The sequence below is a fragment of the Ambystoma mexicanum genome, chromosome 2q (assembly GCF_040938575.1).
Source record: "Ambystoma mexicanum isolate Mex_15411 chromosome 2q, UKY_AmexF1_1, whole genome shotgun sequence".
In the NCBI taxonomy this organism is placed as follows: domain Eukaryota; kingdom Metazoa; phylum Chordata; class Amphibia; order Caudata; family Ambystomatidae; genus Ambystoma; species Ambystoma mexicanum.
This window is the reverse complement of record NC_090924.1, coordinates 525,986,994-526,002,631: the sequence shown is the minus strand read 5'-3', so window position 1 is coordinate 526,002,631 and position 15,638 is coordinate 525,986,994.

Genomic DNA, 15,638 nt, shown 5'->3' with positions numbered 1-15,638 from the left:
TTCCAGCCCTCGCATGTGTTATCCCCACGGCCCTGTACACCCCCACCCATACTCGACCCCATACAAACAGATGAGCAACCTGCACACTACTGAAACATCACCACACGCACAGCTCACAATCAGGATGCATGTACACTTACCGCTCGACTCCAGATGGGTCTGCCTCTCAAGGACCTGGACGTGGAGAGCTGGGGATATGCGTTCCAGGACCCTCATCTGATCTTCCGACAAGTGGCCCCGGCGCCCCCTGGCATCCGCTGCCTTCAAGAGGCGCCGGGCCTTGTTCAGGGTCCTGGACCTGAAGTTCTCCCAGCGCTTCTTGACATGTTGGAAGTCGTGGACTGCCACCCCCTACGCGTTGATGGCAGTCACGATGTCAGTCCAGATCCGAGTCCGTCCTTCCTTGTCGGCGCGGGAACTTCCGAAGAGGGCATCATACTGCCCCAGGACTTGCTCCACCAGGACACCAACTTCGGTGGCACTGAAGCTGGTGCCCCTCTGCCTCTCTGGCCGGGGGTTGTCAGTGGTCTCAGATGGTGTTTGCCCCGACATGACAACCCCAGAGGCAGGAGTGGGTGGGCAACTGGGTCCTATGGCTGGGCTGTGGAGCGATGGAATCCCAGTCGGGAGTCTTCGGTTCCAGCAGGGGTGGTCACAGCAACAGCACCCCTGGCTGATGTGCAGGCAGCAAATGGCAGGGCACGTGGGCAGCAGGCAGCAGGCAGTCAGGCAGCAGCAGATGGCAGGTGGGAGCGTGCTCAGGGCTCTGGGGGGCAGTAATTCGGCCTTCTGGGCAGGAGCGTGGTCTTCCCTGTGCTTACGCGTGGCCAGCTTGATACGGAGTGAATTGGCACGTGAAAATCCTGCATGTAATTCGAGGAAAGGCCCTTAGCGCGTATGCACGTCAGCACGCATATGCGATTTCATTGGACCAAAGGCCCTTAGCTCGTGAGCGCGTCTGTGACGTGGCACGCGCGGGTGTTTCCCTCAGTACATGTGATGACAGAGCACACATGGTAAAACTGCACATCCGAGTGTCATCGCGTGATCGGAGGGAAGTGAGCGTACACGCGATTGGCCTGGGTACGTGTGTTTCGGGGTGCGCGGGAAGTTCCACACGTGATTAGCCTAGGTACGTGTGTTCCGGGGTGCGTGGGAACTTTCACACGCGATTGGTGGAAATCCATGTGTGTTCTGTCATCACGTGCAATAAGGGAAACACCCACGCGTGTCACGTCACAGACGCGCTCACGCGCTAAGGGACATTGGTCCAATGAAATCGCAGACGTGCAGGATTTTCACGTGCCAATTCACTCCGTATCAAGCTGGCCACACTTAAGCACACGGAAGACCACGCTCCTGCCCAAAAGGCCGAATAACTGCCCCCCAGAGCCCCGAGCAGCCTCCCACAAGCCATCTGCTGCTGCCTGCCTGCCTGCCTGCCTGCTGCCACCGTGCCCTGCCATTTGGTGCCTGCACATCAGCCATCTGCAGGGGTCCATTTGCTGTGTCCACCCCTGCTGGAACAGAAGACTCCCGACTGGGATACCATCGCTCCACAGCCCAGCCCCAGGACCCAGTTGCCCACCCACTCCTGCCTCTGGGGTTGCCATGTCGGGCACTGAAACATCTGGCACCACTGGCAACCCCCAGCCAGAGAGGCAGAGGGGCACCAGCTTCACTGCCACCGAAGTTGGTGTCCTGGTGGAGCAAGTCCTGGGGCAGTTTATGCCCTCTTCGGAAGTGCGCCAACAAGGAAGTACGGACTCGGATCTGGACGGACATCGTGACTGCCATCAACGCGGAGGGGGTGGCAGTCCGCGACTACCAACATGTCAAGAAGCGCTGGGATGACTGCAGGACCAGGACCCTGTTGAAGGCCCGGCGCCTCGTGGCGGGGGGCCGGGGCCGCATGAGTCCCATCCAGCTGAGGGTCCTGGAACACGTGGGCTCAGCACTCCACGCCCAGATCCTTGAGAGGCAGACCCGTCTGGAGTTGAGCGGTAAGTGGCCAAGCATTGCTGTGTGAGACAGGGCATGTCGCAGTGTGCTGGTTGTCTGATACTTGCCTGTATGTGTGACATAGGCCATGTATGCATGTGTGTGTGCAGGGACGTCATGCATGTGAGACTAGTAATGTGTGAACCACACGGTTGGTGCATGTGTTCAAATGCAACATGGGTTGCCCTATGCGGAATGGCCACATGAAAGCATGCCAGTCTTTGTTCCTGGACATGGGTGGGAGTGAGGGATGGGTGCCGATGCCATGTACATGTATGCTGTCCATGTCTGTGTGTCTGACCTGTGTGTCTGTGACTTGTGAATGCTAGGGATGCATGACACATGTCTGTCGCAATGTTCAGGTTCACTGATGCAGCCTAGTCATCCTTGTATCCACTGTGTCTGTGGTGTACCAGGCCAGATGGATGAAACTAGGTTGAAGTGTGTGCATGTGATAGGCATGGCCCATGATGCATGTGAGTTCCAAAACAACATTGTATGTTCCAAGAATCCCTTGGACATGTATGCTAATGTCCATAGCATGCGCCATGCCTGTTACCGCATGTGTTTTACCTGCACTGAGCCATGTGTTGTGGAGGGACATGATGGAAGTGATCTTTGACAGTGCCACTCATCTGCTATTGGTTCCTGTCTAGGGGACCATTGTAGAGTACCCTGATGCTTGTGTTCTATGTCTCTCTCTACACAGCGCCACGTGAAGAAGAGGGCGGAGACGGCTCTGTGGAGCAAAGCGGCGGGGAAGCCCCCACGACTGCAGCGGAAGGGGTGGGTAAGCCCCCACAGGGGCTTGCAATGGCAGAAGACGGGGTGGAGCCATCCAGGTTGGTGGTTTCCACAGAGGAGGAGGAGGCCGCTACTGAGGCGCACATGGGGCCTGGTGGGGGCATCCCTGCTGGTGCAAGTGTTGCAGTCCAGGGGCAGGGGCAGGAGGCAGCACAGGTCGCCGTGGAGGGGCCTGTGCATGTCACTGTCCCCGACACTGTGACTGCACCACCATGCACCAGCAGGGATGCCCCATCCCAGGCCCGTCCACAGGTAGGGGGGATGTAGATGTCATCTGACTCCCCTCCACCTGCGGACGAGGGGAGCCCTGGCCGTATGGAAAAGGTCCTGATTGGTGTCGCGTTGCGCACAGGTGCAATTCGTGATGAGGTGCCTGCTTCCCGGGAGGAGCATGCACGTCATCACGGAGAGCACCGTGCCGACGTGGCCCAGTTGGGAACGGCCATGGTCGGGGGTTTCCTACATGTGTCGGCCAATCTGGTGACCCTCTCCTCCTCTGTGGAGGCTGTGCACCAGTCGTTCTCCATGCCGTCTTCCAGCCCAGATGCCACCAGGGCCCCCTGTGGACCTGCCCCGACCAATGCAGCCGGCTCGGTGGGGATCCCATCCCTGCCACAGTCGGGAGTCGGAGGTCCAGCAGGGGTGGACACACCAGCAACTGGACCCCAGCAGATGGAGGATGTGACAGCATCATCGGGCAGGGCACGTGCACGACGGCGTCAGTGGATTCCATCAGCCTGGATGCCGTTGTGCTGTCACAGGCAGTTGCGTCGGAGGCAGCGGCAGGCTCGACGTGGGAGGCATCATGGCTCGGGGCCATCAACATCAGGGGTGCAGGCATCGGCCGGAGGGCAGGAGAACCCTGTAATGGGAGTGACTTCCGTGTGGGAGCGGTTGGGCCAGCAGATAGGTGCGGAGCGGCAGCGGGCAGAGGAGGAACGGCTCACAATGGTCAGGGCGGAGAACTCCATGCGGAGGGCGCTGAGGCGGGCTGAGTGCCTCGAGGGTCTTCGCAGGGAGTTGGAGCTGGACACCGCTTTATCCCTGCGAGACCTCTGGGCCAGGGAACATCCCCGCCTCCAAGCCATTGAACAGGAGTTCGATGATGCCCTGGCCCATGACAACATCCAGTGAGCCGTTGGACTAGCCTGCTGCCCATGTAAATAGTTATGTAGTTAGTGTTAGGTTTCCTTTGTTTTTTGATTTTTTTTGGACCTTTTGGACATTGGCCACATTTTTGTATATAGTTTATTTTATTAGTTAGTGTTGTTAGATAGGTTTCATTTCTTTGGTTGGGACAATGGACCCTGGCTTGTTCGTCTGTACATAGTTCACTGTTGGATTTTATTTCACTTTCACAATTTACCCATGGAGCAATGGCTTTCAATTATTATTTCCCATTGGATTTTCTTTTGTGGACAGTGACTTTGGACACCATTACTTTGGATTATGATTTTTGCTTTTGCTTTTTTTCACGGACATGCTTCTTTTCATTTCTGTACATTCCCATTTCTGTTTCTTTATTTTTGAATCTATGTTTCCTTTAATACATATTTTTTATCAAACTTCAATGTATAGTATCATCTCATTGGTTTCATGCATATCATGATATGGGTTTTGAGATTCACTGACACCCATTGAGTGTATGTGAAGGACATGTGTTTGTTTCGAAACTTGCAATTGGTGTTCTGTCATGTAATTGCCATTTCAGAGTGGGTGGATGCAATACTCAGGTGGCTGTTTTGCATTTGGAGGCTGACCATAGGGACCAGGGATCTAGATTGTGATGACATGTTGGCTGGGGAACTTGAGTTGGGTCCTGCTGGCAGGTGCCCCACAGTGCTGGGGGGTGGGGGTGGTGGGGAACATGAGTTGGACATGGGTGGGGGCCTGCTGGCAGGTGCCCCACAGTGCTTGGGGGTGGGGGTGGTGGGGAACATGAGTTGGACATGGGTGGGGGCCTGCTGGCAGGTGCCCCACAGTGCTGGGGGGTGGGGCGGTGGGAGACATAGGTGGGGGCCTTCTGGCAGGTGCCTCACAGTGCTGGGTGGTGGGGGTGGTGGGAGACATGGGTGGGGGCCTGGTGTAGGGTGCCCCTGCACTGCTGGGGGGTGGGGGTGGTGGGAGACATGGGTGGGGGCCTGCTGGCAGGTGCCCCACAGTGCTGGGGGGTGGGGGTGGTGGGAGACATGAGTTGGACATGGGTGGGGGCCTGGTGGAGGGTGCCCCTGCACTGCTGGGGGGTGGGGGTGGTGGGAGACATGAGTTGGACATGGGTGGGGGCCTGGTGGAGGGTGCCCCTGCACTGCTGGGGGGTGGGGGTGGTGGGAGACATGGGTGGGGGCCTGCTGGCAGGTGCCCCAGAGTGCTGGGGGGTGTGGGTGGTGGGGAACATGAGTTGGACATGGGTGGGGGCCTGCTGGCAGGTGCCCCACAGTGCTGGGGGCTGGGGGTGGTGGGAGACATGGGTGGGGGCCTGGTGGAGGGTGCCCCACAGTGCTGGGGGGTGGGGGTGGTGGGAGACATGGTTGGGGGCCTGGTGGAGGGTGCCCCTGGTGGCTGGGGGTCCAGGGGACATGCGTTGGTGGGCAGTAGTGCAAGTTGACATGTGGGTTGGCTGGGGGGCATGGCCATGGTGGATGGGGTGCCTGCAGGACATGTGCAGGGTAGGCCCCTGTGGTGTGAGCCACCTGCAGGGGCCGTGGAGGGTGTAGAGGGAACACCTGGGAGGACCCACACGTGCAATTCACGTGTGGTGCTCCCCGCGCACCCCTGTAATACACGTACCCTGATGGAATTGCGTGTGAAACTTCCCGCGCACCCCAAAATACACGTAGCCTGGACATTCACGTGTGGAACTTCCCGCTCACCCCTGTAATACACATACACTGGTGGAATCGCATGTGATATTTTCCGCGCACCCCTGATATGCACGTACCCGCCTCAATCGCGTGTGTAACTTCCTGCGCAACCCCGAAATACACGTACCCCGCTCAATCGCGTGTGTGACTTCCCGCGCAACCCCGAAATACACGTACCCCGCTCAATCGCGTGTGAAACTTCCCGCGCACCCCGAAATACACGTACCCTGCTCAATCGTGTGCGTGACTTCCCGCGCACCCCCGAAATACACGTACCCTGCTCAATCGCGTGTGTAACTTCCCGCGCAACCCCGAAATACACGTACCCCACTCAATCGCGTGTGTAACTTCCCACGCACCCCCGAAATACACGTACCCCACTCAATCGCGTGTGTAACTTCCTGCGCACCCCCGAAATACACGCACCCCGCTCAATCGCGTGTGTAACTTCCCACACACCCCCGAAATACATGTACCCCGCTCAATCGCGTGTGTGACTTGCCGCGCACCCCCGAAATACACGTACCCTGCTCAATCGCGTGTGTAACTTCCTGCGCACCCCCGAAATATACGTACCCCACTCAATCGCGTATGTAACTTCCCGCGCACCCACGAAATACACGTGCCCCGCTCGCACAGGCCCAATTGCTGTATGTTGCCACTTTTGTAATGCGCAGGGACGCTACCGCCTGCCTTCGTGTGGCGGACGTGTTTCGTCTTGTGTGTGTCTTTGGCTGTGCGTGGCTTTACCCTATTGGATTCCATGAATACGTGTGGTTCAGTTACGCCCTTATTTTCGCGCGTTGTTCCCCATTCCGTGCGTTACGCCCCGTGTTGCGCCCACTTTCTGGTGTATGCGCCGAGGTTGTGCGCTTTCACTGTGCGCGTCGCGCACACCTTTTGGGATGTTGTAGTGACGTGTGGGCCATGCACGGGTTTGGCGCACATCCCGAGGAAAACACACGCAGGGACTTCCATGAATCGCATGCGTGCGCGTGCGCCTGTTTTTTTGCGCTTGCGCCTTCTTGCGCAAAGATTTTCGGCGCACGTTTGTTCCATGAATCGGCCCCTCAATCATAATTAAATATACATTAGTGGATAGAAATTATGTGTTATATTGAAGATGTGTATGATCCCATGAATGCCAATCAATGCTATGATTTTCATAGCTTGTAGAGCATATTGTGATACCATTGACCATGATATATTATTGCTTAAGTGAGTATTTTTGTGATGGTAAGATCATGTAATATATTTAGGGAGATTACAAAAATCATATATCCTTAGATACAGGTAGCATAGTTATATGTTGATACATTTGCATTGTGTGCAATTAGGTATCTTCAATTATTATTTGGATTCTCATAAGGCGGTTGGTCTAGAATACCTGATTCCAAGATTACAAATGTAATAAAAAATATGAGCATACAAGAAAACCAGAAGGACTTTTTCTTCAATGTCTTATTCATCCATACTCATTGTCGCATAGTGAGCACAAAACATTCTTTTATTAGAACACATTCGTTTCAAGGTCCATATTTAAACCATTTGAAGTTGTTCTGAATCTATAAATCAGTTTTACCTCCTCCTATTGTAAACATTGTTCTCTGTTCCCACCTCTAATGTTAGGTTTAATATGTACTGGTCCCATAAATCTGATATTTTCTTCCTGCTGATGTTCCGTATTCCATTGATAGGCCAGAGGCAGTTTTTTCAATTGAACTTCCAATCATTGCTATATGTTCTCTGATTCGTATCATCAGCTCTCTTATTGTGATGCTTACGTATGTTTTTTTACACACACATTGAATATCACAGACTGAAAATGTAGTTCTGAAGTTGATGAAATCTGGAATTCAAATTGATTGTCCCCCCCAATAAGTCCCTAGGCTCTTTGGGTTACTTGTACTTACATGTCAAATATGTACCACACTTATAAAAGCCCTCAACATTCAACCACATTTTATTAGCAGTTGAGTATGCATAAAGCTAGAACATTTATCACATGATGTCTGAGCTCTTGTCAATGTAATCAAGGTTCTATCCTCAATAGATTTGCCAAGGTCATCATCTATTAGTATTAAGTGCCAGCAATTCCTGAGTATTTTAAATAGGATTGAGTTTTCTCTGGAGTATATTCTCATATGCTTGATTATCACTTTCCTCCTTACTTTCTCTTTGCTTAAATCTATTCATTATAACAGCTGATTCTGATTCAAGTTCAGATTTTTTGTTATAGAGTTTCATAATGCTGTTGTCAATTCTCTGTGCCATATGTTATCAATATCACTGTGTCTATGACAGCTAGATGCATGTAGAATCGAGTTGGCTTCTGTTGATTTTCTCAAAGTTTTGGCACGTATTAGCTCTTCATCCACATAAACAGTAAATTCTTTCTTGCTATGATTACTATCAAGCTCAATTTTAAAGCCATTGTGATTCAAATAATGTAGGAACTCATTTAACTCAGTCAATGACTCTGACCACATCATAGAAATATTGTCCATCTGGATATCAATGTAATTGATCTTGGTTTTGGAGCAAAGGATAAACCTTTATTAAGAACATTGTATTCTGACTTAGTAAATTCCGGGTCTGAGCACTTCAAACATTTGACTACTTCTCCAGAGAAACCTCTGTATTTTAATTACTACATTTTGACATATTGAAAGAATTTCTTAACTTTGTTTTGAAGAATATTATCTTTCATTTCAACGGCACATATTATCAACTGATTACAGAATAGTCATGGGTTCAAGTTGTGCACCTCCAATTGCTAATCTTTTTTTCTGTTTAACAAAAAGAATTATTTTCAACAAAATGTACAACTTGATAAACACGTCGAAGCTTGCACAGGTGTATTGACAATATTTGTATGATCCGGTCAGGGTCATTCACTGAGTTAAATGAGTTCCTAGATTATTTTGAATCAAAATATATTAAAGGGAAGGCAGTTCTATATATTTGAACTACTATGTTTTAATGTAATGTTGTCATTTGACTACTGATTGGTAATTGCACCAAATGTAATGTATACATTGTGCAGGATTTAAGTATAAATTCTGACAAACATGTAGCAAAGGTCCAGATTAAAATGATGTTACCGGTAATACAATCCTCGAAGGACGACAAAGGACTGTTTACTGTTGGAATCTCTGCATGTGTGAACGCGACAGCGCGGCTCTGTTTACAGCGTGCAGCTTTGCCGTCGAACGAAACAAACAGAAGTAGGATGTCTTGTAGCGCAACACAGGAAGCTGCCTGTTGTCATTTGACTACTGAATGGCAATTGCACCGAATATAATGTATACATTGTGCAGGATTTAAGTATGAATTCTGACAAACATGTAGCAAAGGTCCAGATTAAAATGATGTTACCGGTAATACAATCCTCGAAGGACGACAAAGGACTGTTTACTTTTGGAATCCCTGCATGTGTGAATGCGACAGCGTGGCTCTGTTTACAGCGTGCAGCTTTGCCGACAAACAAAACAAACGGAAGGAGGACGTCTTGTAGCGCAACACAGGAAGCTGCCTGGAGGTGATTTGTGAAAAGACTGTTATAGACTGGTATAGACTGCCTGCAGAGAGCGTGTCAGTTAATAGTCACGAGCGTGTCAGTTAAAGGGCACTTAATGGACTGCCTGTTTACAAGCTGCCAATGATTTTATAATTAGTTTAAAAAGGCCTTTTCTTTTCTCTAGGCAACTGCTATTGGTCTGGTGCGGTGTGACACTCCCCCTCTAACCCCACCCACTCGCTATAACTACCCAAGGTCCAGCGCACCTGCGCGCGCACCTCGAAGGACGACAAAGGACTGTTTACTGTTCACTGTTAGCTTTTAGCTATACTACGATAGCCATCTTGCATCAGAACATCTTCGTACAGAATTTAGACTAAGGCTAGCACAGGTAAAAAGAGGTAATTTCTGATTAAGGTTGCTAAAAGTTTGTATTTTTGATAAAAGAAAAGTGTATTAATGAAAAACAAGAAATCTAAACTGCCAACTGTCATGAAGGATCCTCGGGCAGACTTTTTTGCGGCAGTATCCACGCGCAGAGCTAGTTTAGCCCGGGCTGCGGCTTTACCACTCCCTCCGCAACAGCCTGATGAAGAAGAAGAATTAATAGCATGTGCTATTAATTGTTCAAACAAATTGAAAATAAGCAAGGACAATGGAATTGAAGAGTTACAACTGAATGTTAACTCACAATCCCTGTTTGCTGAAGAACTAACTGACCTCCCGCAAAAAGAGGTTTTGAAAGGTTTGTGGTCTGAGTTAGCTAACACACAAGGGGAAGCAGGCTCAATCGAACAACTGTATGACGACACCCCTAATGTATTTAGAACAGCTGACTTAGACTCCTTTCAAATGAATGACACTTCTGTTTCAGTAGTTTCTAATGGAAAAGACTCGAATAATGAGCTACCTTTGGACAAAACGGATAATACTGATATTTGCACACTGATAGGGATTTTTAACCGCTTAATCTTAAGTGAACTAAAAAGACAAACAGATTTACTATTAGAAATTAACATATCGGTCCAGCAGGTACTGGTTAAGCTTAATGAAATCCTAGCTAAACCAGTAGTAAAATCTGTAGTAAAACCTTCAACCAGTAAAAAGCCAGAGGAAATTCTTATGAACTCAGAAAAAATATCTATTCCTGTAGCTATTGTTATAGAAGACGCGCAGAAACAGGGTAACTCAACTGAAATAAACTTGGCAGGATCCAAGACATCGGTATTAGCGACCGAACTTTGCTTCCCTCCAAATGGGGAAAAATTAGGAGGAAAAGTAAATATATCAAAAAAAGAAAAAAAAAGCTAACACAGATTCAAAATAAAAATAAAAACAAACATGTTTCTAAGACATCGCGTACATTTTTAAGAGATGTGAATTTCAAAAACATGATAGAAACTGAGCGGCAAGATCTGACAGGACCGGACAAGTTTAAACATACAAAGAAACATACAGATACGGAAGAGGCCACTAAAGTAAGAGGTGATGAGGCTAAAGCTAACCAACTCTTGATGCAGGAAGGTTATCATGAATCCGAAAAAAACATCTCTGAAACCATGAAAAAAAAAACAGAACCCTTAGATATTGCTTCACAACTGTTTTCGTTAAAAACCGGCATGGCAGATATTTTTGAAATTTTTAAAGCCAATGCCATGATGCCTATTGCAATACCGAAATCTAAAAACCCGATAGCTGAGAGTGATGAGCTTCTGGTAGGCAACACTGTAGGCCCAATTACAATTTTTGAAGACAATAATGTTAAACAGGGGTCAAACTCGAATATAAGTCTTAAGATTAGACCGCCTGGCTTGACTACACCAGCCAGTGCAGGGCGTATGCAGCAACAAAATGAAATGCTAACCTCTGATAGTGAAATTGTGAACGCACTATTAGAAGATATTAGTAACAAACCAGAACTAAGCAATAAGGAGCACATTAACAAGATAGAAAATGTTAACAGTAAAGGTGGAAATGAGACGGAAAGTGAAAAGGCTCTTAACCAACAAGATGTTACTAAAATAGTAAGAAAAATTCTAGAAGAACATAATAACAATAAAAAATCGCTTGAAGAAACAAAACCTTATTTAGAAGTGAGAAGCACACAAAAATCGTATGAAAACTATGAAGAGGATGATGAACTTCTAGATCTGAAAAATTCAGCTAAGGCCGAATTGCCAAGCCTAATGCTCACTACGTTATTTCCAGAAGGTAGAAAGATAATCTTGAACCGCCCTTATATTATGTCACTATTTGCGACGATCCCTGCACTTGAGATGATATCCCCTGCTGAAATTGTATTGGTGGACTTTATTCATAGAAAAAGACTTGACAATGTGCGACTAATAATTCCATCAGCGCTAGTCAGAATGTTGCTGTTAAAAGAAGCCGAAACTTTGCAATGTAAAGGGTTTGACATATATCAATTCACTGGTCCTGATCTTAAACAAGGTGGTAATTACTCCACACATGGAAGAGAAACATATTCTAACTCAGAAACAAATAAAGCATCTGAAATAGCTGATGTACGCTCTGATAAGGTGGAACTAAGAGGCCTGACCCTTGCTTTGAAAAATGCAATTGAATCGCTAAAGATTTTGGCTAAACCACTTTAGCAATAAGGGTAAAGTCTCTATAGCATCCTGGAATTCGAGAGGTCATTCTCAGTTGTTATGTAACATAGAAGTAACAGATTATTTGAGTACTTTTGATGTGGTGTTTATTCAAGAAACTTGGGCAACTACGCAATTATCTTGGGAGAACTACTACACTTGGCAGATACCCGCTGTCAAAGGCGAGAAAGAAAGACCTATGGGTGGCCTCCTCACTGCGTGTAAATTTACTATGGAACCTGTCAACATAAATGTATGGGCAGACCTACAGGTTTTCCTAGCAGTTACTTGTAACATCAGATTAGGAGACACCCGTATTAATGTATGTATCATTAATATCTACTGGAACCCTCTAATATACACCGAAAGTCAACTGTTGAAAGAAATCGACATAGTAACAAACTAAATTGATGTATGGAGAGAAACCATGTCGAACAACTTTGTGTTAATGGCTGGGGACCTAAATGCTGATTGTAATCGTAGCAAGGCAGAGATCGATGAGCTGTTATGGGATATAGATGATGCAGATAATAAATCGAAACCTATGTGATCCGGCAATAAATGGAGAGGAGCAATTTGGATGAATTTTCTGGAAGTTATGGGGTTAACAAAAATACATAATGTTAAACAGACATGGCACGCTAGCGGTTTTGGCTCTATAGTAGACTATCTTTTTGTAACTTATGGTTTGGAACGTTTCATGTCACAGTTAACAGTGGTAGAAATGCCTACTAGTGATCATAACTTACTCTCAATAGAAATCCCACATACCAACACTCAATTTATGATGAAGATATACTTACCAATATCAAAGGCACTAGGATACGATGGTCCTATACCAAAACAAAAAAAATTAATTTGGCATTGTGTAAAGACTGGGGATACGAATGAAGAGAAAATAACAAATCTGTCCGCTAATTGCTTTACTCATTATATAAACACGATTACACAAAAAACATGCACAAGCAAAGTAAATAACACCAAAGAAAGGACTCATATACATGTGTTTGATAACCAGTCTTTAGTAAAAAAAAAAAGAGCTGAGACAAGAAATTTGCAAGTTGAATAATGGAACCGATCCTTTATCGGAGAAAAGTAACCAAATAAAAAAATTAAAACAAGCATATAAAAACTGGCCAATTGCGCGAAAGGTGTATAGAGACCAAACTGATGGCAAAAAAATGCAGTAATTAATAGCAAAAACACTTCCGATTTTTGGTTACTGCTAAATGATACTTTGATTACGCAAAAAGAGATTCTTTTCACGCAAATTAGCGAAGATATGTGGAAAAAAACACTTTGCAGCTTTATATGAGATGCCTTGTGATGAAAAACTATCTGAAAGTAACCCTACGAGAAAAAATGAAATAGTTAAATGGGATCTGGACATCTCCCCAAACTATATATCAAAGATTATTGGGAAAGCTAAAAAAATCGTGTGCCCCCAGGCCAAATAACTTAACAAGTTTGATAATGAAAACTGACATTTACCTGTGGGGAGAAATTTTACATATACTGTTTACTGACATAACTGTTAACAAATTAATTCCAGAATCATGGAAGCTTGCTATTGTGATTCCTATTTACAAAAAGGGCCTAAGGTCTGCTCCTGAAAGCTATAGGCCTATTGCAATATCTGACCCTGACTACAAGATATTTACGTCCATTATACTAAAAGATTTGGATGAAGGGATTATCAGATGTAATGTCCTTGACATCAAACAAATTGGTTTCAGGAAAAAACTGGGCACAGACTGTGGTGGTTTGGTCCTGAAAAACTTGCAATCTAAGGCTCTCAGAAAACAAGGTGCCACAATTTTTGTGGCGGCGATGGATCTCTCTAAAGCTTTCGACTTGGTGGATTGAAACACATTATGGGAAACATTAAGAGATTTATCTATCCCTCCACACCTTCTTGAAATGATTATAGAGCTATACTCTAACACTAAAATTAAAATCAGACTTAACTCTGAAAGAAGTTATCCTCCGAACAGCTAATTCCGAATGGTCTGAGACAGGGCTGTAAACTGGCTGCCACCTTATTCAACCTTTACGTTTGTAGAGCTGGCAAAGAAATGAAAGTCTGATAGCACCTAAATTAGGTGATATCACCATAGAATGGTTAGCCTATGCTGATGATTTTTTACTTTTGGATTGCACTAAGGTCGGTCTGCAGAGACTCATAAATGCTTTTGTGCTGTTTATCTCGAGTATTCGGTTAAAGATCAATGCGGATATAACAACTATTATGTGCCTGGGTAAGACTTGTAAAAATCACTTGCAGTTATCTTGGTCTTGTCAAGGAAAAAAAAATCACCTGCCAAAAGTCTTTTAAATATCTAGGATACCATTTTGCAGGTAACAGCTCTACGGCGATGGTGAAAAGACATTTAAGAACTAAAGCTGACAAAATTTTAAGACAGATGCGTAAATTTGATGCAAAATTCGGGAGATTTACAGCAATACCACTAAAACAGTTTTACACCATGTCATGTATCCCTAAACTGGTATATGGTCTAGAATATTACGAGCTGGAAAATTCTGATTTGATAAAAAAAATTGGAAAGTGTAATCTGGAAAGGGGTTTTATACTTCATTCCTAAGACTATATCAATTGAAGTAATCAGATATGAATTTGGCTTACAGTCCTTGAGATCCATTATTGGAAGAAAATACTATTATGGAGAAAATGTTCACTGACAATTATCAATTCACTATATACGTTAGCTGGGAAGGATGCAACACATGTTTTTTGTATAAAACTGAAAGAAGATATTGAAGAAATATTGGGGAATGCAGGTATATTATTTGAGCTGCTAGTACATAATCCGCTGAAAGTAAAAAACATTTTGAAATGTAATGACTGGCAACTGACGCTGGATGCAGTAGCACAATCTAAAACAGCGAACCAAGCTTATTCATGCTGGAAACTTAAACCCCGATTGGAGTTTTATTTGGAAAAATATCCGTCAAGAAATTTTAGAAATATTTTTATGAAATTCCGCTTTGATGTTCTTAAAACTAACTATGTTTTAAAAAGATGGAATATGTTAAAAGATGAGTGGAGCTGGTGTAAATATTGTAAAAAAGAAGGGGTGGAAGAAACCCTGTTACACCTGATTCTGTTATGCCCTGCATTATTGAAAGAACGAATACGATATTTTGAGCAATTTATAAGACACTTGCACTATGTAGACAGGGATTTGTTATGGTCTCAGATTCGACATAATAACTCAACGGTATTGAAACTTAGAATCATAGCCTTTTTAAAGAACTTCTGTGCACTTTGATGAAATGTTATATTAACTGTGAAATGTTAAACTTGTATTTTATGAAACTAAGATTTTAGGAAAAATCAGATGATAATGTAATACTGTTGATTTTGAATTGATTGTTTATGTAATATTTATTGTGTTCTTTTCTATTTCTATGCGATTTCTATTTTTGTAAAGGTTTAAATGAACCATACACAAATAAATAAAGAAATAAATAAATAATACAATCCTTGTAGCTATTTTGCTATTGAATACCTATTTATAATGCATCTGGTGCACTTGTTCGATTTTCTCTAATTGCATATATCACTAATGACATCGGCAGCTTTCATGCATAGGATTTAAGTAAGAATTCTGACAAATATGTACCAAAGATCCAGAATAAAATATTTTAACTGCAATACATTCCTAGGAGATATTTTGCTACTGAATACCTATTTATAATTTATCTATTGTCTTGCTCAAATTTCTCTAATAATACATCAGGCTTGCCCTCAAATGAACATGCAGATAGATGTTCTAGCATTAGCATTTTTAAGAAATGAGGGTTTGAATGTTTAGGGAT